Below are 12,785 nucleotides of genomic sequence, written 5' to 3'. Positions count from 1 at the left end.
GGATTTCAAATGGAACAGTGTCCAATCATAAAACAATAGGCCCAAGGGCCTTAACGGTCACCTGAGTACAATACAACAATTCAGAGGATCCATACACTGATATATGAAGCTTTGTTGCCCAAAAGCAAGAAAAATAGTATGATAAGCATCAACAAAATAATTGGTATAGAATCTATCTGTCCCCAATTTATCACTATTACCATGCAGACTATTAACAAAATGTCTATTTTTAACCCCATATTATTACTTCTCACATTGGTCTCTCTTGGCCTTTGAAGAACATTAAAAAAGATAAGTTATTCTTGCCACACTTTTATTCATCTATTATTTCCAGGTCTACCTGCTCATTAAAACTATGAAAGTACTTTTTGTATTATACAATAAATATTCTTGCATAATTCTCTTATTCTATTAACCTTTCAAATACATTATTTACAGTGATTAATTATCAAAGGTGAATGGCAAAGGGGAATAACTTTGCTCAGCAGAATACAAGTTAATAGAGCCCTGGCCAGGACCAGAATACTTGACTAAATAATCCAGGTGTTCAAAATTCTGGTAAAAATACCCTTGCATATTAAAACTTTTACTCTGTTTGCCTCGAATATGCCCAGAAGAATACAAGACTTTCAAAGAAATGCATGTTCACTATGTTATTAAATAAATAAAGCCCCCCTCCCCCTTTACACCAGAAAATCTTACCCAGGGGCCATGAACTAATAATTCTGGAAGAAGCATTTTGCTCATCATAACTATACACTTGTTTCTTTGCTTTATTACCAGTAGTAGAAAAAAATATTTTGAAAGAAATTACGCATTTTCACTATAAAATCAATAGAGCCCCCCCCTCAAAAGAACCCCTGACCCAGGGGCCATGAATTTCACAATTTTGAAAGAGGCATTCTTTCTCATCATAACCATGCACTTCCTTTGTTTGAACAATACCAAGGAGCAGAGAAGAAGATTTCGAAAGAATTTATGCATTTTCCTTATATATCATTAGAGCCCCGACCTAACACCAGAACCCTTCATCCAGGGCCCACAAAATTCACAATTTCTGAGGAGGCAGCCATTCTCATCATAACTATGTACTTAGTTTATTTAATATTCAGGAGAGAGAAGATTTTCAAAGAAATAATGAATTTTCACTATATATATCAACTGAGCCCCACCCTGACACCAGAACCCCTGACCCAGGGGCCATGAAATTCACAACTTTGGAAGAGGCAACCATGCTCATCATAACTATGCACTAAGTTAGTTTATTTAATACCCAGGAGTAGAGAAGAAGATTTTCAAAGAATTAATGCAAATAATCAATAGAGCCCCCCCCCCCCAACACCTGAACCCCTGACCCAGGGGCCATGAAATTCACAATTTCTGAAAAGGCAGTCATGCTCATCATATCTTTGTTCTTAGTTAGTTTATTTAATACCCAGGAGTAGAGAAGATTTTCAAAGAATTAATGCAAATAATCAATAGAGCCCCCCCCCCCCAACACCTGAACCCCTGACCCAGGGGCCATGAAATTCACAATTTCTGAAAAGGCAGTCATGCTCATCATATCTTTGTTCTTAGTTAGTTTATTTAATACCCAGGAGTAGAGAGAAGATTTTCAAAGAATTAATGCAAATAATCAATAGAGCCCCCCCCCCCCAACACCTGAACCCCTGACCCAGGGGCCATGAAATTCACAATTTCTGAAAAGGCAGCCATGCTCATCATATCTATGTTCTTAGTTAGTCTTTTTAATATCCAGGAGCAGAGAAGAAGATTTTCAAAGAATTAATGCATTTTCACTATATAGTCAATAGAGCCAACCCCCCTTACACCAGAACCCCTGACCCTGGGGCCATGAAATTCACAATTTTGGAAGAGGCACTCTTGCTCATCTTAACTATGTACTTTGTTACTTTATTTAATACCCAGAAGCAGAGAAGTAGATTTTAAAAGAATTAATGCATTTTCAATATATAATTAATAGAGCCCCGCCCTAACATCAGAACCCCTGACCCTGGGGCCATGAAATTCACAATTTTGGAAGAGGCACTCTTGCTCATCATAACTTTATACTTGGTTTGTTTTTTTAATACCCAGGAACAGAGAAGAAGATTTTCAAAGAATTAATGCATTTTCACTATATAATCAATAGAGCCCCGCCCTAACACCAGAACCCCTGACCCTGGGGCCATGAAATTCACAATTTCGGAAGAGGCATTCTTGCTCTTCGTAACTATGTGCTCAGTTAGTTTATTTGATACCCAGGAGCAGAGAAGAAGATTTTCAAAGAAATTATGCACTTTCACTATGTGATCTAGATAGCCCCACCCTAGCACCAGAACCCCTGACCCTGGGGCCAAGAATTTCACAATTTTAGTAAAGGGCTCAATGCTTATTACAATGATGCCAACAGTTTGACTGCTTGATGTCCAGGAATAAAGAAGAAGATTTTTAAAGATTGCATTAATTTTGGTGGTTTTAGCCCCACCCCTCAGGCCCCAGAGGGACAGGAACCATGAAATTCACAATTTTTGTTCCCCTTCACCCATAGATGCTATATGCCAAATTTGGTTGAAATTGGTTGAGCGGTTTCAGAGAAGAAGCTGAAAATGTTCAAAAGTTAACGCACGACGCACGACGACAGACAAAAACGGATAGCAATAGGTCACCTGAGTGACTCAGGTGACCTAATTATGCTTTATTATGGTTGAAATGACGTCAGATATCGAACTAACTATTCAAACAAAAGGAAAATATTTAGTTCATTGATTTTAAATTGGTATTTGCGATTTCTCAAGGGTATGTAAAGAGACACTACAAGAAGTGGAAAACTAATGTTATTTAAAATGTCATTATTCATGACGCTGTTATAAATCTAGGACCTTTACGCCAAACTGGATTGTATAGCCTGTGTATACGTAGTGTTTATACTGATGACGCTCGTAAATTATCGTATATTGCTTTGAACTTTAAAAATTTACTTATTATGTACTATATGTAAATATTATCACGCATTCTCACTAGTGTGGCATAATAAAGACAAAATAGCTTGTGTCCACGAATACATGTATGTGATAAAAATTCAAAATCCGTAATTTTGACGTTATCATGAAACTCTAGAGAGTGCTGTTCGAAAATTATTGAGACATTGTGTTTATTCTACACGTACTTCCTAATGAACGACTTTTGGTGAAAATTGACTTATCATGACAAGGAGCACACGGCGGATGTGACCGGTCGGCAGGGGATGCTCACTCCTCCATGGCACCTGATCCCACCTCTAATTCTGTGTTTGCTCTGCTCCTATTTTGTATTGTTTAATGGACTTTTGAGCTTGGATACTGTTCGTTATCTCCATATATTTCATACACAACATATACACTAACGATAAATAACAGCAAGAAATATTTCGGAAATATTTTATTTTATCTTTTCTATGGTACATCAATGAGTCGATGGTAAGTTTACCCGACATTGTCACGAAATCAGATCATGAAAATCTTTTCCTACTACGTACTAAGTTTCCATGAACCCGTATTAAGTGGGAAAATAATTTAAATTTTATTGTAATTTTTCAATTTTAGTTTGGTTTCATTTTATGCAAGTTTCATACAACTTAGACCAGAAATACGGAGATAATAAGTAATTTCATCATGGTGTAGAAATCTGATTACGGCGGCAAACTCGAATTCCTCTGCGGGACGTGGAGACAGGTCCTTAAGATGAGACCGCATAAACCGAGGTCCTGTGTCGCAGTAGGTGCTGGCATGAAAAAAAAATCCCTCTATCTGCTCAATGGCCTGGGTGCCGAGTATAGATATAAATTTGCAGCCCTCCACCGGCAAGTGGTGGCGTCTGCATATGAGTGAAACATTCTCGAGAGGGACGTTAAACAACAAAGAAAAACGATGGCAAACTGAATTTTAATTTCAAGTAGGACAATGAGCATACCTATAATTTTGGTAGCGCAGAGGAGAACGCCTGTCTAGAGAAAATGCCTATTAATCTCGGAAAAGAAAAAGAATTTCTGAATAGTTGTTGAACAAAAAAGTGTTCAAATCATGAGAGCTTTAGTTTGATATCATGAAAAAAGTGGTTGAAAGAGCCAAACGTCTTTTATCTATAACTCTTTTATGATCAATATTTTGTTACACATTACTGAAGCAAAATTGTTCATCTTAACAATTTATAGATGACATTATATTTGAACAAAAATCTCAGTCAAATTCTTATCCCATCTTATCAAAAATCGGACGGAAGACCCACTCGTTGCTCTAGTGATACATTTTTTCTTACAATTTTTTTGCAGAAGATTTCTCAGAACTAGCTCGATTGATTGACTTGAAAATTTCAGGAAAGATGTATTTTCATCTGAACCGTATATGTTTTTCTCATTTTTTGAAAATCTACTTTCGGTCGGACGTTATCGCCCTTTAATCGAAATTTAGAGGACCTCCTTGTCTGTGACGGAACTCAAAAAAGGCTAAATCTAGAGCACTGAAATTTTAACCAAAGATAGAAGACATGTTGCCATTGTGCACCTGGGTTCTCAAATCTTCCGGAAGTGCCTAGTTTAGAAGCTCGGTTGGAGTCGAATTTAAAGACACGAATCATGAGTGAATTTTAGAGATATTTTGTATCTTATCTTTTAAACTATCAATAATTTGTTGAAACATCTTGAACAAAATTTGTGCAGAATAATATCTTTTATATGATATCACGAAAAAAGGGACTGACCCCTCAGATTAGGGGATGAGATGGTCAAAAAATCTTTAATCTGCAACTCTTTGCAAGTATCTCGGAAACAAACAAAAAATTCTGAATAGTTGTTGAACAAAAAGTGTTCAACATCATGCGAGCTTTTAGGTGGCATCAATTCAAGAAAAAGGGGCTGGTGCCTCAAAATAGGGTCCGAGAGTTTTGGTTCACTTACTCTTTAATGATCTATATTTTGTGATACATTACTGAAGCAAAATTGTTCATCACAACAATTGATATCTACATTATTTTGATATTTACATCGTATGCTGCATAATTAAGGGCCATAAGGAGTCAGAATGCCAAATCTTTAGCACTCTCTATCTCGAAAGAGGGAAATATTTTAATAAGCAATACTGAATAAAAGATGGTCAAAATAATGTTCTGGATCCGGTTGCACGAACGTTAGTTAAATTAACTTCCAGTTTGTGTCGTAACTAGCTGTCAAATTTTTAACGTTGAGTTACGTAACTGTCAGTTAAAAAATGTTTTTTGAAAGTCTATTAAAAGTAAATTAGCTAACTTACATTTAATTGATGTCTTATACGGCGGGGGTGACCGGTCGGCAGGGGATGCTCATTCCTCCATGGCACCTGATCCCACCTCTGATGTTTGGAGGTCCGTGTTTGCTCTGCTCCTATTTTGTATTGTTTAATGGACTTTTGAGCTTGAATACTGTTCGTTATCTCCATATATTTCATGGTTAACTCTCTGTTAAAATCGTTCTACACGTGCATTTCCCTTACCTATGGTGAAATATTTCTGACGTCATAATTAAAATGACGTTAATTCATAAATATTAATTTGCTGATGTCATTTACTTTAAATGTTGATCTTATATTGGTAAAATTTATTAAATATATTATTTAAGACAGTTACTTCAAATATGATTGAAAGATAGTCTGGATAAAATTTACCTGCAGTTACAAAGTATGTACATGTAGTTTTCTGTATTAAGTTCTAGCACAAGGCATTTATTTTTGGGCAGGGAAATTGAAAATAATAATTTTAAAAAATCTCTCAAAAAGTGGGAGAGGAACACACAAACCCCTTCCCCGTTCAACGTGCCTGAAGTTTGTGGAATTGAACGATTAACGTACTTCTTGTCTGAGGTTTAATTTATTTTTAAAATGACGATCTTTTTGATAAAATATAATGACATTTATTGTATGCATAATCGGATAAAAAGATTACCTACATCTCTACTCATATGAAATGATTTTGTCTTGTTGTTCTTTGCAGATAATATCGCAACATATATCCGAGATCCTGATTGAATTTTGCATGTTGCTCAAATCAGACATTTCTACAATCCCTGTATAAGTTCTTCCTTCCCCGCAAACAAGTTTTGAAATGATAACGCGATTTTAATTTTAATGTTTATTTAAATATTAAATGTACCTAGGTAACCTCAGTTAAATCTATTAGTCAAATCAGAAAATTAATTAACTTTTACTTTTAGATATATTTTGTGCAAGCGGTTTAACTCGACGTTAAATTTAACGTCGGGTTAACGCAAAGTTAATGGCCAGTTAAATTAAACTAACGTTCGTGCAAACTGATCCAGAACAATATGCAACCTTTCAATTTTTGCTTAACGTCCCCATGAAGAAGTTGAAGGGCAGACCCCTAAATATTTTTTTCATATATCTCGGAAACAAAAAAGAATTATTTAAAATCATGTGAGCTTCATGGTGATATCAAGTAAAGGGGCTAGCCTCTCAAGTTAGGGGCTGACAGGGGTCGAACGTCTTTAATCAATAACTCTTTAATGATCAATATTTTTAATACAATACTGAAGCAAAATAGTTTAACTTCACACTTTTTAACAATTAACAATATCTTGGAAACGAAAAAGAATTTTTGAATAGTTGTTGATAAAAAACTGTTGATCATTAAAGAGTTATTGATTCAAGACTTTCGGTCCCTCTCGGCCTCTATTTTGAGACGCCAGATCCTTTTTCTTGATACCATTTTTAAAAAGCTTGCATGATTTTGAACACATTTGTTCAACAACTATTCAGAAATTCTGGCCCCTTAATATTTTTTTGCATATATCCCGGAAACAAAAAAAAATTCTGAATAGTTGTTGAACAAAAAGTGTTCAAAATCATAAGAGCTTTCAGATGATATTAAGGAAAAGGGTCTGTCTGCTCATATTAGAGGCCAAGACGGGCCGAAAGTCTTTAACATACAACTCTTTTATGATCAATTTTTGTTTCACATTACTGAAGCAAAGTTGCTCATCTTAACAATTTATTTATATCAATATCTTTGAACAAAAATCCAAGTTAAATTCATATCTCACCTTATCAAAAATCGGACGGAAGACCCACTCGTAGGAATCTGAAACTTTCAGGTATGATAGAATGTGGTATTTTGATATGTGATGAAAACATTTCGTGTGTCGTCACCACTTTCGATCGTCACAGGAAGTGATTTAAAGAGGGTAATTTTTTAAACTTTTTTGTTTTTCATTATTTTTGTATGATATTTATAGGTTAAATAGAGAATCTGTCAGAATGCTAAATATGTAATTTGTTTAAAAATTGATTAACATGTACTCTAGATATTTATTATTTGCTACTTTGAAGCGATGGTCTTTGATAGCGTAATAGATAGCGTGTTGAATTTTCACGCGGGCCACCCGGATTCAATCCCCAGAATGTCAGAATTTTTTCACACTGTTGTTTGGGCTCAAATGTAAGATTTTATCTTTAAAGGGAGCGGACAATGTCGTTCGACATCAGAGCAGTAATGTTTGACTTCACAATAGCAGTGTCTTCTTACTCCTTCATAAAGAGTTTGCAGTTGAATTTTGCACCAATTAATGTGCATACATGCAATTGTGATATGACAAAATAAGGTACACATGTTAGTATATGTAACTAGGTACATAAGCAATTGTATCAGAAATTGGAGATTTTCAAAATTATATTTTGAAAGAAAAGCTTATTATTTTTCTCATCTTGATTGGATAACAAATACCAATTTAAGATGAGAGGGGGAAAAATTTAAATGAAATTTAGTTCAGAGCAAGATCCGTCATGAATTAGAACTCAAAGCGGCTTAGCGCATAAAGGTATTGTTAATTAATGATATGTAATGTATTTAGACAATAAAACACAAAAAATTCTGTATACTCGAAACAGTAGGTGAAAATATACTTTCACGTAATACATCATTGAATTGTCAATCAATTTGTTATACCTGTATAGTGCTGACTCGGGGAGGGGCGGATAACCAAATGCATGAAATCAGGTAGAGAAAAATAAGTGTAGATAGTCCTTAAATTTAAAAAAATAATTATTTATCATAATTTTATATTTTGTACAATTAAGTGTGAAAATATCAAGTTTTAAAAATTTCACACAAAGACTTTTTGGGCATGCCCCCCCCCCTTTAAAATGATGTCTCGTATTTTTTCCGTTTCAGTTTTGCAATATTTTCAAAATATAAACGTTTAATTATATTTTATGCATGAATGTGTAACAGGGAATGCACAACATAACAAATGTTGTTTGGTGAGGAATCAACTTCTCTGATGACAGAGGAGTAAGGGATGACCTTCTTGTTGCCATGGCAACAAGATTTCTAGTTATTCTTTTTTCCTATTTGTTCTCCAGTACTTTTTTGTCCGCGAGTGTTCTCGGAAACTAAGTTTTCGCGCACATGCATGCACGTGTAGGTGCGTGAAATGACTGATATACTTAATATAGCTGTAACTTTTATATTTTTTGATGAAATGCTTTGAAACTCGTAATGTAAAGATATACATGTGTACGAATAGTGTAAACAAGATGACATGGCCAAATAAGTATGAATTCATACACATGCGCTTTGCTTTGATTGGCTGAAACAAAAATCTCAATATCTTCTTTTTTTTGACAAAATACTTTGAAATTTAAGATATAGGTATATATTATAAGGTTCTACAATATGATTTATATAGAAGTTCTTGAAAACGCGCGCAAGCACGTGTGCTGCAATTTGATTGGCTGAAACTTTTAATGGCCATAACGTCCACAGTTTTCAACATAACAGGATGAAATTTAGAATATTGTTGGGCATAATAAGTTTGTACATAATGGCACTATCAAAATTGAAAGTAAGGACATGCATGCACGTGAACTAAACTCCGATTGGCTAATACTTTATAGGCTGTATACTCATATGATTGTATCTCTCATAGTTGTCATTGAAAATCTGAGATTTCACACTTAGATATTTATTGTGGGTCTCTTTACGAGGAAGACATGAAAAATATCTAGAAAACTTGGGCAAGTACGTGCGCTGAAATCTGATTGGCTAATACTAAAAGGACTATGCTGGCGTTATTTTTTGATAAAATACTTTTGAAAATAAAATGTAGGTTTATTAAACAAAAGATTTGCCTAATTTAATGAAGCTTGTAGTGAATGGGGCCCACAGTGGACTTGGGGAGCGTCTGGGGAACATCTGTAATGGTCCCTGTTACAATTAGAACTAGTTTTATTCTTGATTGCACATTTTTTTATTAGATCGCCTGAGTCACTCAAGTGACCTATTGCCATACGTTTTATCCGACGTGTGCTGGTCGTTAACTTTTGATTATTTTCAGCTTCTTCACTTGAACCCTGAACCCTGAATGCAATCTTTATAAATTTTCTTTTTAACTCATGTACATAAAGAAGTCAAACTGTTGGCATGATTGTAACATTTATTGAATTCTCTATTTAGGTTGTGAAATTCACGGCCCTAGGATTATTAGCTGTGGAGTTAAGGCGGGGTTCTAATGATTATATAGCATAAATTCTTCTACATGTAACACCTTCTTCTCCCCCAGTGTACATGTATATTTAGCATATAAACTAAGTGCATGGTTATGATGAGTAAAATTGTGTAATTTGTGGTCCAAGGGTCAGGGGTTCTGGTGATGGTGGGAGCTCTATTGATCATATAGTGAACATCTATTTTCTCTTTGAATATCTCCTTTGCTTCTGGGTATTAAGTAAACAAATAGAGTGCATAGTTATGATGAACAAGATTGCCTCTTCAACAAAAAAAATGAATTTCATAACCCCTGGGTAAGGGGTTCTAACGTTAAGACGGGGTTGTGTTGAATCTGATTATGCAGTATTTCCTTGAAAAATCTTCTCTAGAAAGCAAAAAGAGTACAGAGTTGTACTAAGCAAGAGCATTTTACCAGATTTTTAACTTCTGCACCATTTGTTCAGGTGATCTGATGCTGGGCAGGTCTCTGTTAATTTTTTTTTTCTACTGAGAGAAACTATTCTCCTTCGTTATTCACCTATTATAATTAATCACCGTAAATAGTGTAATTGATACGTAAATTGATTAAGAACATTATACCGGTTTTAAAATATTTAATACAAAAAGTACTTTCGTAGTTTTTAATTGTTAGGTAGACTTGTAAATAAAAGATAAATTGAAATGAGACAAAATACCTTTAAAAATTTATGTTCTACAAAGACTAAGAGAGGCCAATGTGAGCGGGAATGAGATGGGTTTACGAACAGTGTTCGAGCACTATTGTTTTGTTTACTCTGCATGGCAATAGTGACAAATGGGGGCAAGTACAGGCACGTGCAGTAAAACACGCTTATAACGAGGTGCCAGGGTTGAGATTTTGCTTTGTTATAAACGTAATTTATGTATCCATTAAGTTCGTACTACGTTTTAAAGCCACAGGAAATGAAAATCAATTCACTAGAACCGTCAATTCATTATAAGTGTGTTCACTTTAAGCGTGTTTTACTGTAAATATATTCATTTTAAGATTTATTACTGCGTAATAGACAAATCATTTTGCTGATCTCTGATCACCAGACTTCTCTTATTTTTGGACATCATATATGTAGCTTCATCTATCAGTTTATTTTGTTTTATTTAATACTTCTATGAATCTTTTTCAGTGTTGTATTATATTCAGCTGACCGTAAGACCTTTGGATTTATTGTATATTATAACTTCAGATGTACTCCTTTATATAATACTTCTTTTATTGAATCAGTGCCAAATGTGTCACGTCGTTAACTTGTCGTCATTTTGCTCTATTTGAAAGAAAAAAATCCTTAAAATCTTTAAATACAAATAAGGTGAAATGAAACCTGAGTACCAGTTTCTAATCATTTCTTGAAATAAACCTAACAAAATGTCTTTAATGACTTTCTGGGCTTTTCAGATACTAATCAAATTTCTGTTTCAAAGTAAATAATGTTTAAATCTGCTATAATGAAGTGCTTTTGCCTAATATCCCATACATGCCTTGTGAAAAACAAGTCTTTTTCATATCTGCGAAAGTACAGCAGAAAAATTGCGAGTATAAAGTTTCCGTTTTAATTTTATTTATACTATTCTGAATAAATACATGTATGTCGCTAGTAATTTACACGTGAGTGTTACATATAAGTGATAATCTGAACTGAAAGCAAAATTTTAAAGCATCCCAAAACATTGAAAGGGTATAATTATCTGCCTATAAAAAAATGGGTGGTTGCAACAATTGTGTTCTTTAGAAATAAGGAAGAAAAAGAAAGTCTGATGAGGATGTTTCTCTACTGTGTTTAATGTTACATTTTTACAATAAAGCAACAACAAATCCTGTGTAGAAACAATATGTCAACAAAATTTTCAGTTATTTAAAAAAGAAACATATTTCTGTTAAAAATTACAGTTTCCTAAATTGCTCAGAGATAATACACACATCTAAATATTTATTTATATTTGACAATTAGAGCAGGCTAGGCATCGTTCTGATAAAACAGAAACAAAAGCAGTACAAATGTACAAAGATACAAATATTTACGTATTTTAGCTATGTTTATATTTATAACAGGTTTTCTTCAATGAAAGTGAAAAATTGTAAAAGGCTAAGCATTTGAAAATAAAAAAAATATAAATTATTCTACCCTGAGTAAACACAGTAACACTGTTCAATTAAATTAAATACCAACATACAGAATAAAGCATCTTGATATAGTGTATAATGTTTATATGAAATCAGCAAATTTAGATCTTTACCTTTTAAAAAAAATAAAGAGGAAAAAACGAATGATAAATCCCTTCTCCTCAATTACACTAGTACTTAAGACCGTCATCTTGATCAATATGAAAGCAGCTCTAATGGTTAGCAACAGTAAATAGGTTTATCACGATGAAATTGATATATTCAGAGACAGCTATAATATATTGTAATTACATTATATTATTTTTTTAAATCTCATTGTCCAGTGAATCTTATTTTTACAAATGGACTTTTAATATATGTATTTTTTATTGAGCAAATGCAATTCATTAATCTTCCTTTAAGCCCCCTGCGCGAACTTAATCTTAATCTTGGCGGATTTGTTTTTTATTTATCATTATCAATGTACCTGAGGAATTGTGATATCCAGTTTGTGGAATTCTGGGAACTGCAACACATAAATTTCATTTTGCTTGAGTAGTGTACAGGTTTTCAGTTCGAATTCCCTTTGTTTTTGTTGTTATTGTAGTTTTTTTTTTTGCGTTTGTTCTGTTTTGTTTTCTTTTTTTTTTTTGGGGGGGGGGGGGTCTTTATTTTTTCTTTCTTTTTTTTTAATGTTCTGTGTGTGTGTGTGTTTTGCACGTGTCTCAAACGCTTGCTGTGCGAATAGACACATGTTTGCCTCATGCTGCTCTAGCTATGAACTATTGATTCACGGGATGGCTACTTAATATGGGCAATTACCAGGTGCCTTTATCACATATTAACCCTTAGAGTGATAAAAACGCTGCAGTCGTAATACAAAGTATTAACAAACAAATGCAATTCCATACTTAACAAAGTATGGAATTGCAAAAAAAAAAAAAAAAAAAAAAAAAAAATTGAACATCCATGAAAGTATAAATTTGCAGATTTTACTTTTGACAATGCAGAAATATATTTAATCTAAAGAAAAGGAACTACGAGCAAATATACTCCATGAAAAAAAATACTATCTTTTTTCCCCCTATTTTTTAGATTGTGTCTAAAATGGATGTTGTTAATCTACTATGTATGACAC

The sequence above is a fragment of the Saccostrea echinata genome, unplaced genomic scaffold (assembly GCF_033153115.1).
Source record: "Saccostrea echinata isolate AGI-Se365-2 ecotype Australia unplaced genomic scaffold, CSIRO_AGI_Sech_v1 ptg000001l, whole genome shotgun sequence".
In the NCBI taxonomy this organism is placed as follows: Eukaryota; Metazoa; Mollusca; class Bivalvia; order Ostreida; family Ostreidae; genus Saccostrea; species Saccostrea echinata.
This window is presented reverse-complemented; position numbering follows the sequence as displayed.